Source organism: Amphiprion ocellaris, chromosome 15 (assembly GCF_022539595.1).
Source record: "Amphiprion ocellaris isolate individual 3 ecotype Okinawa chromosome 15, ASM2253959v1, whole genome shotgun sequence".
Lineage (NCBI taxonomy): Eukaryota > Metazoa > Chordata > Actinopteri > Pomacentridae > Amphiprion > Amphiprion ocellaris.
In genome coordinates this window covers 21,994,162-22,008,706 of record NC_072780.1, presented here as the reverse complement: position 1 = coordinate 22,008,706, position 14,545 = coordinate 21,994,162, and positions in this window count along the sequence as shown.

Here is a 14,545-nt window from a genome sequence, read left to right as displayed (position 1 = left end):
ACAGTGGCCTCCATAATCCTTAAATGGAAGAAGTTTGGGACGACCAGAACTCTTCCTAGACCTGGCCGTCCAGCCAAACTGAGCAATCGTGGGAGAAGAGCCTTGGTGAGAGAGGTAAAGAAGAACCCAAAGATCACCGTGGCTGAGCTCCAGAGATGCAGCAGGGAGATGGGAGAAAGTTCCACAAAGTCAGCTATCACTGCAGCCCTCCACCAGTCGGGCCTTTATGGCAGAGTGGCCCGACGGAAGCCTCTCCTCAGTGCAAGACATATGAAAGCCTGCATAGAGTTTGCCAAAAAACACATGAAGGACTCCCAGACTATGAGAAATAAGATTCTCTGGTCTTATGAGACCAAGATCGAACTTTTTGGCGTTAATTCTAAGCGGTATGTGTGGAGAAAACCAGGCACTGCTCATCACCTGCCCAATACCATCCCAACAGTGAAACATGGTGGTGGCAGCATCATGCTATGGGGGTGTTTTTCAGCTGCAGGGACAGGACGACTGGTTGCAATTGAAGGAAAGATGAATGCGGTCAAGTACAGAGATATCCTGGAAGAAAACCTCTTCCACAGTGCTCTGGACCTCAGACTGGGCCGAAGGTTCACCTTCCAACAAGACAATGACCCTAAGCACACAGCTAAAATAACAAAGGAGTGGCTTCGGAACAACTCTGTGACCATTTTTGACTGGCCCAGCCAGAGTCCTGACCTAAACCCAACTGAGCATCTCTGGAGAGATCTGAAAATGGCTGTCCACCAACGTTCACCATCCAACGTGACAGAACTGGAGAGGATCTGCAAGGAAGAATGGCAGAGGATCCCCAAATCCAGGTGTGAAAAACTTGTTGCATCATTCCCAAGAAGACTCATGGCTGTACTAGCTCAAAAGGGTGCTTCTACTCAATACTGAGCAAAGGGTCTGAATACTTATGACCGTGTGATATTTCAGTTTTTCTTTTTTAATAAATTTGCAAAAATTTCTACATTTCTGTTTTTTTCTGTCAAGATAGGGTGCTGAGTGTACATTAATGAGAAATAAAATGAACTTTTTTGATTTTAGCAAATGGCTGCAATGAAACAAAGAGTGAAAAATTTAAAGGGGTCTGAATACTTTCCGTACCCACTGTATATCATAGCAAAATGAGCAACTCTGTATCAGCAAACACCCTGAATGTATTAAATGAAGCAAGCAAGCCATTTTACTCATAATTTCAATTTTTCTTTCATCGAAGATTTTTTTTTCTTCCAAAAATAATATGGTCTTCTTTCAAACATATTAACTACCTTTAGCAAGGCACTTCCATATTACCCTACACAGATAGCTTATACTAGTATCATTTTGGTCTTCATAAAGTCTATAAAAGCTCCACAAATCTCTACAAACTTAAGCTTGAGCACTAGCTGAGGAGAAGCTTATCTCCTCTAAATATAAACAGGAAACTGTATCATTGAGCCACTTCCTAAAGCAAGTGGGGAGGTTGATATCCACTCTCAGAATAAACCTTTTAGCTGTAAGCATACCAAACATGAGAGCCTGCTAGGTCTCAAACGGTAACTCAAAGGTCCACTCAGACCAACGTATTAGAGAGAGAGCACATTCAAGGGGAATTTTTATCTCAAGTTATTGGTCTGGAAAACTGAATGACTACATCAAATACTGTCTTTCATTTAGACCACAATCAAAATTGATGAGACAAATCCTGGTTCTTCAATTTATATATATGACACATTGCTGTAGCACATAGGTAAGTCCTTTTCAGCCTGGGCTTTGAAAAGCATACATACTGCGTAGCACTGAACTGCATGAGCTCAAATCTACCACTGATGGAACAACACTTAATCCTATCTAACTAGTCTTCTTAAAGCTCCTGTGATATCTTGCAGCCGACTTCCCTACACTACGACTAAAGGAAGTGGTCTGTGTGAAAAAATCAATGAACCCTGACCCCAAATGTTTGAGGGGCGGTCTTAAAAGATGTGTTGCATGTGTCAAGCAGATTCAAAGACTGCTAAAGTTCTTAGTCTATAGCTGACTGATGGAGGCAACGTTAATTTAGATGTGCTTGAAATGACATCTTTCAGTCAACCTGCAAATCAGCACAAAGGTTCCATAGAAGTATAGACATGAGCAGCTGACAGACATGCATGCAGGAACCTTCATGCTGTGGTCATTCCAGAAAGTAGTACAGCAACATCAATCTGCATGTTTTTGCAAAAGATTAGGTTTTAAAGCCTTTGCCATCTAGTCAGTAAAGTTACAGCCACCTGTTGGTGTCTTGATTGAAGCAAAATGTGATGAAGTGCAATGGAGACAGACTGAGGGAATTCATGAGGAAGCATGTGTCTTCTGAAGCTTCTGCTCTACTGGAGAAACAAAAAGTAGATAAAGACGTCAGACCTGTGTGGGGCAATGAAGAAAATGTAGCCTTTCTCCAGGTAATACATAAAACAAACACAATATCCAGGATTTCATTATGTTGTCCACATTTGTTTTCAGTGTTTGAGGTTTGGCAGCTGTCTGTCAGTTACATAAACTCAGAAGTTCTGTTCTTCTGCAAAGATTTAATGGCACCCAGTTGGAGAATTAGCACCACTAGCTATTTAGGTGATGATACCATTGGACAGAAATTGGCAATACTTTCCACTTTTTCTTGAAATTCTGTCGGTGGCTGGTTGAGCTAACTTTGAAAAGCAACCTACCCAGTAGCATTTTGCAAGACTGAACTGACTGTTGTGAAGAAAACATTCCAGAGTTTAGAACCCTGTCTCCAAGTTATTACAGCAGGTTTTTGGCAAATGATAATCTTTCAAACTCACAGACGCATCACTCCTTTCTCACCAGTAACTGTAGCAAGACATGCTTGTCATGAAGAATGTTCATTTGTCAATGCAGTACTAATTTTAGGCTCAACATTGGTTTATGCATCAGTCGCAGTCCATTTTAGACAGTATTGTTCTCTCTGCAAACAGAAAACAATAAAGCAGAACGAGATCAATTGTTTTCTTATTCCATTCTTCTTTCCCTTATTACATTACCCGTTAAATGTAATAGCTAATGTGGTCCCGAGTTGACTTAGTCAGGAAGCTAGACAACACACTGAGCAGCCAAGCAATAAGGATTGGAAATTCTGGCAGAGGATAACCCTGTAAATCCTGAGAATGCGCATTCATGAAAGTTCTTCAACTAAACAAATTCAGAGTTTGTCTCAGAGATGAATGTAGAACTGACCCACATTTGATCATCTTGATCCAGTCAGCTGTTACGCTCAAATCACATTCATTGTTATTCATTCTGGTAACATGTCCATTTGTTTGTTTTTTGTTTTGTTTTGTTTTATATGCTAGATGCTATGCTATGCTATGCAGGAAAAGTTCTCCCTTGAAAATCCATTGTAGCTACGATTGTCTCAAAAACACAGATTCAGACTTCTGTCTAACTTTCATTTGTTATGTTTCACACAGAAAAAACAAAACAAGCAATCCTGACAGCTTGAAATGTGGGGCTTTCTGTATTATTCTTCTTTTTCAGGGATAGTGTCTCAGTTTGGACATGTAGCCTATGGCTTAATTACTGCATTGTGCAGTGTCATGCAGTTTTCCACTGTTTGAGCAGAGCTGTAGGGGAGCTGGCGTCCTCCAGCTGCAGCCATCAGTGGAGTGATGGGTGTAGAGAGTGGTGGGGACTTCACAGAGCTGCATTGTCTAAAGGAGGCAACAGTTTAGAATTACATCTAAGCCATTTCAAGCCATGAAGGAGTGATTTTTATGAGGAAAAAATTACTGTTACTTTGACACACAGAAATGTGTTTCTGCAGGTTTATTCACTGACTCCAAAAGGGAGTTTATTAAGTAATCCATTTAACTAATCCATTTTTCTTGTTTCTGACTTTAGGCAAATACAGCTAAACACATATTTATTGTTTGTTTACATCAGTCTGTAAAGAAGAGGAATGAATACTGAAGTTTCCTGTTTGGAAATATATTGTTTGGGAATCAGATGCAAAATAAGAAGAAAAAAATGAGGAAAAATTTTTTTAAAAAGGAAAAAGTGTCCTCAAAGCAGCAGGAAATTAGACATCTGCATTTTTAAAGGACTGTGAGCATATCAGATCATGAGCACAGTGACAGAGTCAGTTGAGTATGTTTTACACTGTGAGGAGTAATGTTCATAGACTGAAAGCATATAAAATTAGCACATATATTGACTTTAATGTTAAATGAGTACAGAGCAGCAGCAGTGTTAATATGAAGCAAGACAGCAGATGTAAACACGCTGAATAACTGTAGTCAGCTACTGTAATCACAACCACTCAACCGTTGCAGTTGGTGTGTAGCAGCCACATTAATGGCAATAGGAAAATAAATTGCCCCAGGGTTATCTTTAAGTTTCCTGTGGCACATAGCATCTGCTCTGACAACAGTTTCAGTGAAAAACGTTGCTCTACTGTGGCTCCAAATGGTGCCTTGATAAAGTAGGTGTCCATTTGTGTACGAATAAAGTACCCTGTAGCTGCAGTCAAAATTCTAGATTCCATTCACATGTGGGCTGCACAGAGGATCAGTGGTTAGCACTGTTGCCTCACAGCTAGATCTCTGGTTCACATACTGGCCTGGGATCTTTCTGTGTGCAGTTTGCATGTTCTCCCTGTGCCTGCGTGGGTTTTATCCAGGTAGGCTCACTTCCTCCCATATTCCAAAGACATGCTGAGGTAAACTGGTGAATCTACATTGTCTGTAGCTGTGAATGTGAGTGTGATTATTTGTCTCTATATGTAGCCCTGTGATAGACTGGTGACCTGTCCAGGGTGTCCCCTGCCTTCACCCTAAGTCAGTTGGGATAGACTCCAGCCCCCCGCTACCCTAATGGGAATTAATGGGTAGTGGATGGATGCATGGATGGATGGATGGACTTTCACATGTATTTTTGAAAAGCTATGATTGAATCTAGAGTTTACAATAGTAGTAATTGCATGACATATGAATGCAGTTTGAGTGACTGGACACAGTTGACTTACTGAGTCACAATCTGTTGCTCAGCCAGCCACTGCTCCACTGATATGACTGTGTGGTTGTAACCTGCTACGCTGCAGTATCAGCACTTTGAGATTGTGGCTACAGGGGGAATAATATGGTGTTGCATGGAGGATGCAGTGGATAGTTCCTATAAGGGTTTCATTCAGCTAGTAGCTCTGGATGTGTGAAATAGAGACATTGTGATACTTCATACTGTGCACTAGACACATGAATGTGTTACATGTTCCCTCACTACCTTTTATATGTCATTCCATCTGCTGACCAAAGTGGTTCACTTCAAACTGATTTGCGTGAGCAGCCATCTCTTAGCCCCAATCTTTTTGCTATGTCTGCCAGCCAAGTCTAATCCAGGGCACAAAGCTGTGGCTGTTACTGCCAAGTCCACCTGGTGGGACAGCAGGGCGGCTCTGTGCTCCACATCTGCTCTGACATGGTAATACTTTAAAGTACCGCTGACACTAGGGCTTTCAGAGCCACAACACAGGAGGCTGCTGTAATCACCAGGTACAACAGTGTTGTTTTTCATGAATACGTCTTTATGTGTTGAATTCAGGCTGATCTGAAACAGATAACTGATGTGAGCAGGAAGTTCATCCTTTTCACCAGTGGTGAGCACACAGGTACATGCCCAGGCGTGTCCAGGGCTACACTTACTTGGAGGTGTGTTTGAAGCAGTATTAACCCTTCGAGTACTTGTCTGAGATGCACTTGAATACTACTGCTTTAACATTGAGTGTGAAAATAATTAACTGTCTCTTTAAACAGTCTATTTAGTGGGTCTTTAAGGTGCAATTGGAAGCTATGGGAAAAATAGCTTTGCAAAACAATACCAAAATTGAAAAAGAAATTTTTAAAAATCTATGATAATCTAGCCAGGTAAGTATATCACATTCTACTTCAAGCTGGACTTCAAACTGATCAAATTGTATTTAAGAATAATACACTAAAAACTTCTTTGATACCTTTAACACATAATAACTTGGTTGAAATGTACTCATGTAACAAGTTTGTTTCCTAAAGACAACCTTCCTGTACATCCACACTGTATTCTGGATTCGTTTGTGACTAATAACTAAGACATTTCTCATCAACTTATCTTTGTTTTTTTATTCTAAATCAGGTCAGCAGAGTCAGTAACCCCTTTTTAGTCACTTCTTTAAACATACTTTAATCACTGTGCCTTTCTTGATGTTACTTACTTTAATTTCCTTTGAACTATCTTTTATTTCTTTCACCACATTGTAATTATATTTGTCTTTTAAAACCAGATGATTTCATGAGTTGTTGCAGACTTTGTGGCCCTTTCAATTTGGAAATGTTTGCCACTATGTCATACTGTAACCTTACCGTAATTGAGAATGTAGTTTAGGGAGCTGGGATTGCATGTAATGAAACAGGAATATATCCAAAGCTCTTGAAGCGTTTACTTTACATGAAAGACTGATTTGACTTCACTATGCATGAAGTCTTGATATTTTTAGGCTAGCTGTAAAGCCTGGAGTTAGCCTGTCTCTTTTTAAACTAAAAATACATCAATACCAACATCACAACAGCTACCAAATAACTAGTGTATTGTCTGTATCCATATTCAAACAGAAATGCAGTAATGTAGGACCTTTAAAACTGAGTTAGCACATATTTAGTTAAAAGGGAGCAACATTGGCATTAATTTGGAGGCATGTCTCTGGTCACATGATGAACCTAGGTTCAATATTCACTCCTCTTTTAACTTCACTTTGGATTGCAGAAACTCTTGGTGACTCTTTCCCTGATATTAGCTGTAAGGTATGAAAGACTAAGGGTACTAAAACAATGAGTTGCAAGATGCTTAAAATGCTCTGCAGAGTAGAAAGGAACTCCAGATTTGGTGATAATTCTTTGTGGATTTTTCACTTTTAAATAAAGCTGTACCTTACATGCTGACCTTTAATGAACTGTACAGAAATACTGATAAGTGCAGCTTTAAAATCAACCATTAAGAAAAGTATTGTTCTTTACCGACGCCAAATTCAAGCAACACTGATGGTGGCCTGCTGAATCAGGTGACCATTCTCTGTGTGTTGATCATTACAAGCAATACCTTTGATAAATGATCAACAATGATCATTACACCAGCAAGGAACACGACGGAGTTATGTGATGATCAACGTTGGTTTGTCTGTCTATTAGCAACATTACTCAAAAATGGATTTGGATGAAATTTTCAGTTGAGCTGCAGCCAGTGCCTCTTCTTATAAACACCACTTAAATACCTGGTTCAATGGGGATTTCAGCTCTTAATCACAGCTTTCTGCAGATCAATGACAGTTCAGTCTTGCCTCTTTAATTGTGTTTTTTCTGGTGATACTAACCTGGTAAAAGCACACCTTAAAACTGAAATCCAAAAGTATGTTGTTTGTAAAGTACAGCATGATTCACGAATGCCAACGCATGAACAACGCCCTTTCCCAGGCTTCAGTGTCATCAGCTGCAAGCTTCTCTGTAAACAATTTTGACAGTCAGGTAGATGTCATTCACTCTCCTCAGCCTGAAGCAACAGTGACGCACACTGGGGTTCACTTCAACATTTCCCTCTGGTTTGCTAACGTCTGTTTTTCACTCCAATCCAGTGACTGAGTCTCCCTGTCTGCGAAAGCCAGTCTCATCATTGTTACCTCGCACTCTTGCTCACTAGATGACTCATGTCAGTACTCTAAAGAAGTGGGTGCTTTAGACTCCAAGGTCTAAGAAAAGCGATGATGCACAAATATCCAAGGTATGCGCAAAAAAGTCATTGATTGCAGTATCAAGCCACATGAGAAAGTGTTGCAGTTTGAATTCCTTTGATTCTGCTTACACTGTAGAGACTCAAAACCTCCACTTCTGTGACATCTTTAGAACATGCGGATTGTCTTCTCCAATATAAATGGTAATACAATGGTAAATCAGTGGCTCAGTTACTTGGCTCATCATCCAGGACTCCAGGACTCCAGGACTCTGATCCAATGAAAAATAGTCCTAAGCCAACCACTGGTCCCAGAGATCTGACCTTTCAGATTTTGCTGTTTTGGTCCAGGTATCTTAACAGCTGCACAAGAGGTTTTCATTTTATTTGGTGTAGATATCTATAGTAGTCAAAAGAACCATTAGAGCCACCAAAAGCTCAATTAGGCTATAAAGAGTCTACTATCATGCAGGTGGTGAGCGTGATCATCTGGGGATGTTGAATATCTGTACCAAAATAAACTGTAAATACTGGTTGAGACATTTCACAAGTGAACTTCATGGTCAAGAGAAAAGGTCAAAGGGATCACTAAAGTCTTTAGTATTAAATCCCTGGAGAACTTTAAATATTTAGACAAAATTTTATGGCAATCCACCTGATAATTGTTCAGAATTTTCATGGACAGTGCTACTGCTAGAAAGTCAGACCAGGTTATATTGTAAACCTTGCAAACAAGATGATTCCTAGTTCAGTGATGTAATTTTTAATGTAAATTTAATGACCCTACCACATCAGTCCCCAAAACAATTTTTACATTAATGGCTCCTGTACTGTTTAGTCACTAAAATCCTCTAAATACAATAAAAACTTCAGTGACAGTGCTCTGTTACAGTACTGAGATACTTGTTGGTGAGTGAAAATCTGTCTGCCCATGCTGGAAGTTGGATTAGATATGAGACAGCAGAAAATGATAACTTGGTGCCTGTTAGGGTGTAGTCATGACTCAGATCTGAACATAATTGTAGGTGTCTGTGCACATTAAACTTGTCTGGGTCTACTTCTTTCTAGCTAAAATACCTGAAATATGCAAAGGTTCTTTAATGACTCAGCGGATACCAGGGAGAAGTCATAATAAATCAGGCTAATATAATAATCTTCCATTCTCATTTACCTGAGAAGTGCATACTGTAAGTGCAGACATATTAACTGATCGTTTGTAATGTAATAACATTGCTGCATGCTGTGGAACTGCTTTCCTTGGGACAGCTAAATGAAATGGAATCTTAGAAAAGAACTAATATGTACAGTGCTGAACAAATTTATTAGACCACCTATCGTAAAAACAAGAGGACATAAATATTTTAGAAATCTGTCAGAAACTTGTTTCAAACTAAAAAAAAAAAGTATTATTATGTATTAGGCAAATAACAAGGTGGAACAACTAAATAGTCCTTATTCACATATATCAGCCAAAAATCTTAATCATTTTTCTGACCTCCTTTGGCCCCGATAACAGCTTACATTCTTGCTGCAATTGTTTTTATGGACTTTTTGACAGTCTCTTTTGTTATTGAGTTCTTAATAGTTTCTAGTTTTTCCCAGAGACTTGCTTTGGATGAAACTTTTGTGTGATCTATTTTTGAATTCAATAAAATTCAGATCTGTTGAATATGATTCAAGTCTGGACTTTGACTTGGCCAGTCCATCAGTTCCAGTACTCCAGATTCCATTTTCTTGATCAAGTAGTCTCTGCATAGCTTTGAAGTATGCTTGAGGTCATTGTCTTCTTGGTACATAAACCCACGACCAATCAGGTTCAATCCAGAAGGAATTCCATGATGCACCAAGATGTTATGGTAGACCTTCTTGTTCGTGGACCGTCCATTTTATCTAATTTGCCCATGCCATTTCCACAAATGGAACCATAATGGAATCTCCACCGTGTTTCACTGTGGGTACAATGCATCTAGCATCAACACATTCTCCAGCTTTTCTGCAGACATAAACATTACAATGATGACCAAAGGGTTCAAACTTGGAGTCATCCATCCAGAGTACCTTCTTCCAGTCATGTACAGTCCAGGTTTGTGCTCCCTGGCAAATTTTGGACATTGTTAGATGTTTGCAGGCATCAACAATGACTTCTTAGCAGCTATTCTTCCCTTTAAGCCTTGTTCCTTCAGTCATCTGCTTATGGTCATTCTGGAGACTTTCTCAGATTCTGATCTAGAAGCATTAATCTCTGCCTGAGGATCAGCAGTGGTCTTCTTTCTGTCTGTAGTACTTCAAATCTTGAGGTGTCTGACATCTTCTTCAGTTAGCTTGCGTTTCTGGGCTCTTCCCTGGCACATTTTCTAAGAAGCAGTCTCTGCAATGGAGTCCAAGGCTTACTTGGCCACACTGTGAGAACACGTTATGTCTTCCCTATTTGTCTCAAAGACCATCCAGCATCAAGAAGTGCTTTGATTTGGGCTCTGTCTTTCTCAGTGAGTTCCCTACATTTCACCATTTTGAACAGGAGAGAGGAATTTCAAACTGAATAATTATACTTTAGCAATAAAAATATCATTTTGATTAAAGGGCTTACACATGCTGATGGATTAACCATTACAGAAACATAAAAAAATACTTTGGTAATCAGCAATGCTGTTAATTTAGGGATGTTTAGGGCCACCTTTCGCTGGGTGGTGGTCTAATAAAATTGTTAAGCACTGTAGATCATTGTACATTCAGACCTAATTTGATGGATTCTTTTCACCAATTCTCCAAAACTTAATTTTGATCAACATTTTATTTAACATGTCAAATATCTGGAAGAATCCTAGATTTCTACACCCTCTATGACAAATGTAATGTGCATGGTGAAAACCAAATACAGACAGCAGAATGAAATAAATTAGGCTAAGGAGAACCGCGGTTGTTTTCAATATTAAATGGTAATTTATGACCTATTTCCTCCCCTACGCTGAGTTACAGTGAGGAAGCTCTGTTTGCTCTATGAGCCTTGACCTTAGGAAGCACTTTCACACGCATAGTTAAACAAGTCAATATTTGACATGGCGCGGCTTCTGCAACCTGGCCTTTAAGATGTGAATTGTGCAAAGCTGCAGGAGTTATTCAGCAGATAATCATACATCCATATTCAGCCTGATAAAAGTCTCTTCATTAAGATAAGATACTCTGGAGTATTCCAACTTTAAGACAGCTATCAAATCTGTTGCATGTGAATCCGAGTGAAAAGGTTCATCTTACTATATTACTGTATAAACAATGTTAATGGGCTCTTTCCAGGATGTTCTCTGCTTGTGTAACACTATTCTGTATTAACCCTTTCTGTTATGATTCCGCTCCTGCTCCTGTTCCTTCTCCCTCTTTCTCCCTCTTTCTTTCTCCCTCCTTGATTTTCTGCAATCTATTTTGACCTGTCCCTTTGGCTCCCACTATGTCATCTCTCCCTCTTGTCTCTCATCCCTGTGTCTTGCTCTCCCTGCTCACCTGCCTGCACTCAGCTGATTATTGCAGGTGAATCACGTTGCAGTAATCAGCTCACCTGCCCTCAATATCACCTGCTCACTATTTAAACTCTGCTCAGTCACTCATTCCCCATCGGACCATCGATCCTGTTACCCTCGTAGATACTGTTCCCCACCAAGCCTGCAATTTCCAGACTGCCTCAGCCCCATGGACTCTGCTGCTTTTCCCCTCCTGGATTTCCCCCCTCTTGGACTCAGTTGTGTTCCGTTGTCTGTTCATGGATTTTCCCCAGCCTGTTTTCCCCTCGGTTATCAGTTTCCCCATTTTGTGAGTATCCCTCTTTAGCTTAGTTTTGTTAAGTCGGTTCAGTTTGTAGATTTCCGTTTTTATATTCATAGAGTTTGCTGGTAGAGTTTAGTAGTTTTGGTTTGGTTCTTTCCCCCCCAGTTCAGTTCTGTGTTCCTGTATTGGTTAGTTATTTGGTGAAATAAATCTCTTTCAGTTATTCATTTGTCTGTCAGTTTCTGTGAGTCTGCGCTTGGGTTCTCTGGCTTCCCCCCGTAACACTTTCAGTACGTGTAATGTGATATAGTCTCCCAGAATGGATAGACAGCCTTAAAATGTTTTTGAGAGTATTATAAAAAAGCAGCTCTGATCTGTCTCTGCATCAGGTAACAAAGCGCATTATGTCAACTTTAGTAGATTTTGGTAGAAAACACATTTTTAATGGTAACTTTAGAAACTCAGTTTCAAACATGAAAAAGAAGGACATGAGATGACATACATCAGCAAAGAGATCTTAAAATTAAGTACATCATGCCAACTTCAGTGCATTCACAATTTCCATCCATCCATCCGTCCATCCACCCATTTTATCCTGGGTGAAAGGCAGGGTGCACCCTGGACAGGTAACCAGTCCATTACAAGGCCAACATGAACAGACAGACAATAAAGTCTGCTGCATTCATAGTTTATCATGACTGAAATATTATCAAGGCCTGAGGAAAATCGTATTTACAATATTGAATTAAGCAAACCAGGGACAATTGTGAGGGATCAGAAGAAGCAGTTTGCAGATAAAGTGTTATATCAATTCCTCATGTAGACAACTGGGAGACAAACGAGAAACGTGGATGTCTGAAGACAGCTATATATGTCGTCACCACTCAGCATCCAGAGTACTTCCTCCAAAGAACATCATATATAAAATAGATATCTGCAAAGCAAACCTCCAACTGCAAACAAGTTTTACTATAACTAGAATTATTCTGATGAATTTGATGATAAATATGATGAATCCGTAGAGGCTGTATCTTTGTAAAAACTCTTTGAGAGCCTAGAAAAATGACTTTTAGTTACATGATGTCATCCTAATGGTAAATCTATGTTTTGAACGTGCAGGCAGGGCCAGCACGGGCAGCACTAGCCAAGCTGATTATTTCTTGTAATGTTACGGTCGTTTGTTTCTTCCATGTTTGTTTGGCAATTTTTTAATGGTTATATGGTTCCTCTAGCAACCCCATGTTTAACGTAGCAAGGCTATACCCTATGGGTAATTCTCTCAGGTGAAGTCTATGGAAATGCAGACTGATGCAAAGTGTGCACAAAGGGCTCATTTGATGCAGCTCCATCACTCTGCTTCCTTGTCAAACAGCCCTTACAGATCATTGTCCTGCTGAAAAACTAATCGTCTCACTAAGTACAAGTGTTGCCTTGAATTCTAAATAAATCTCAAACAGTGTCACCAGCAAAGTTATGCTTCACCATCACAGCTCACCCTGAATGCTTCAAGATGGAAACCACACCTGCAGATGTCTCACAAAGACGCAACCATTTAAACTAAAAATCATATTTTTGGACTCATCAGTTCCAGTCCAGACTTCTAGTCAGATGTCTGGTCCTCGTGTTTCTTTGTCCAACCTGTTCACTTCTTCTTCTTGGTCTCCCTAAATAGTTTTTTTCCCCCCACCAGTTACACCATGAAGGTCTGATTCACACAGTCTTCTCCCAATTGCTCAAAATCTGGGAAGCACTGATTTGAGCTCTGATCTGAGTGCATTTTGAAGGCTGGTAGCTCAGAAAGTATTTTCCCTCAGAAGCAGAGCAGATTCTTGGTCTTCCTTTCCTGGACTGTTCATCAAGAGAACCAGTTTCATCACAGTGTTTGCTTTTGCCACTGCGTGTGAAGAAAGCTCTTGAAATTTGCCTTACAGTAATGATGGACTGTAGCGTCTTTTGACTTAGTTGAGCAGTTCTCACCATAATATGGATTACCACAGCAGCTGAACAGGGCCGATAACTTAAAACCAGTGCTACCTCAACACAACTAATGTTCTCAAACACATTATGAAAACAATAAATTGAACCAGTTTGGTCGCTATGAAACAAAAAGCATTAGAACCTTATGAAGCAGTTTAGCATATTACCAGCAGTGTGCAAAGCTGCCATTAAAACAAGCAGTGGCTAATTTGAAGAATCTAAAACATGGTATATACTGTATTTTGGTTCATTTACACATTTTTATTTACTGCACAACTCCAGTGTTATATGTTGTCTCATAGTTGTGATGTCTTTAGTTTTTTATATGCTGTAGAAAACATTAAGATAAACAAAATCCCTTAAGTGAGAAGAGTCAACCATATGGAACAGCTGTTTTTATTGTTCCTTTGTCTTTGCTTTGGGAGAAAATGCACTGGATTGATTTTTTTTTTCTTTTATCATCCACTTCGTCATTCAGTCATTTGTCCACCATAAGCAAATGTCAGTGTGAAGTAGTGCTATGACTCCTGCGTCAGGTACTTCCAGTACTTCAAAAGTGTTATGGAAACAAAATGCACATGGTACTACCCAGTCTTTTTATTCAGCAAGCCAACCATGATGTACTGTTATCTGTGTCCAAAACTCCCTTGTTGAGATGCCGCTCTTCACTTAAGTGGACCCCTCTCTGAGAAACAGAGGCAAGCGCTGGCAAACAGCCACAGAAAGAAATGCAAACTTGTCGTTTGAGCCTCCCCAGTGCTTCATTTCATCTTTTGTCAGGAATCACCACGGTTCACCGGGCAGACTTTGGACAAGGGCCATCTCCTTGGTTTCCTAGATTTGCATGGCTGTCCAGACGTCAGCAGCCTCCCCTCTCCTCACCCCTCCGCCAGCTCCGAAATGCGTCAGTAGTCCTTCCCGCCTCCTCCTTCTCCTCTTATCCACGCTTGCCTCCCTGCAACACCTCAGCCAGGCTCCCACAGCACACTGTGTCCTTGAGGACTCACTAAACACAGGCTCCCCTCCCCCTACTGCTGCCCTCTCTTTCATTCTTATTCACCATGTTTATGCT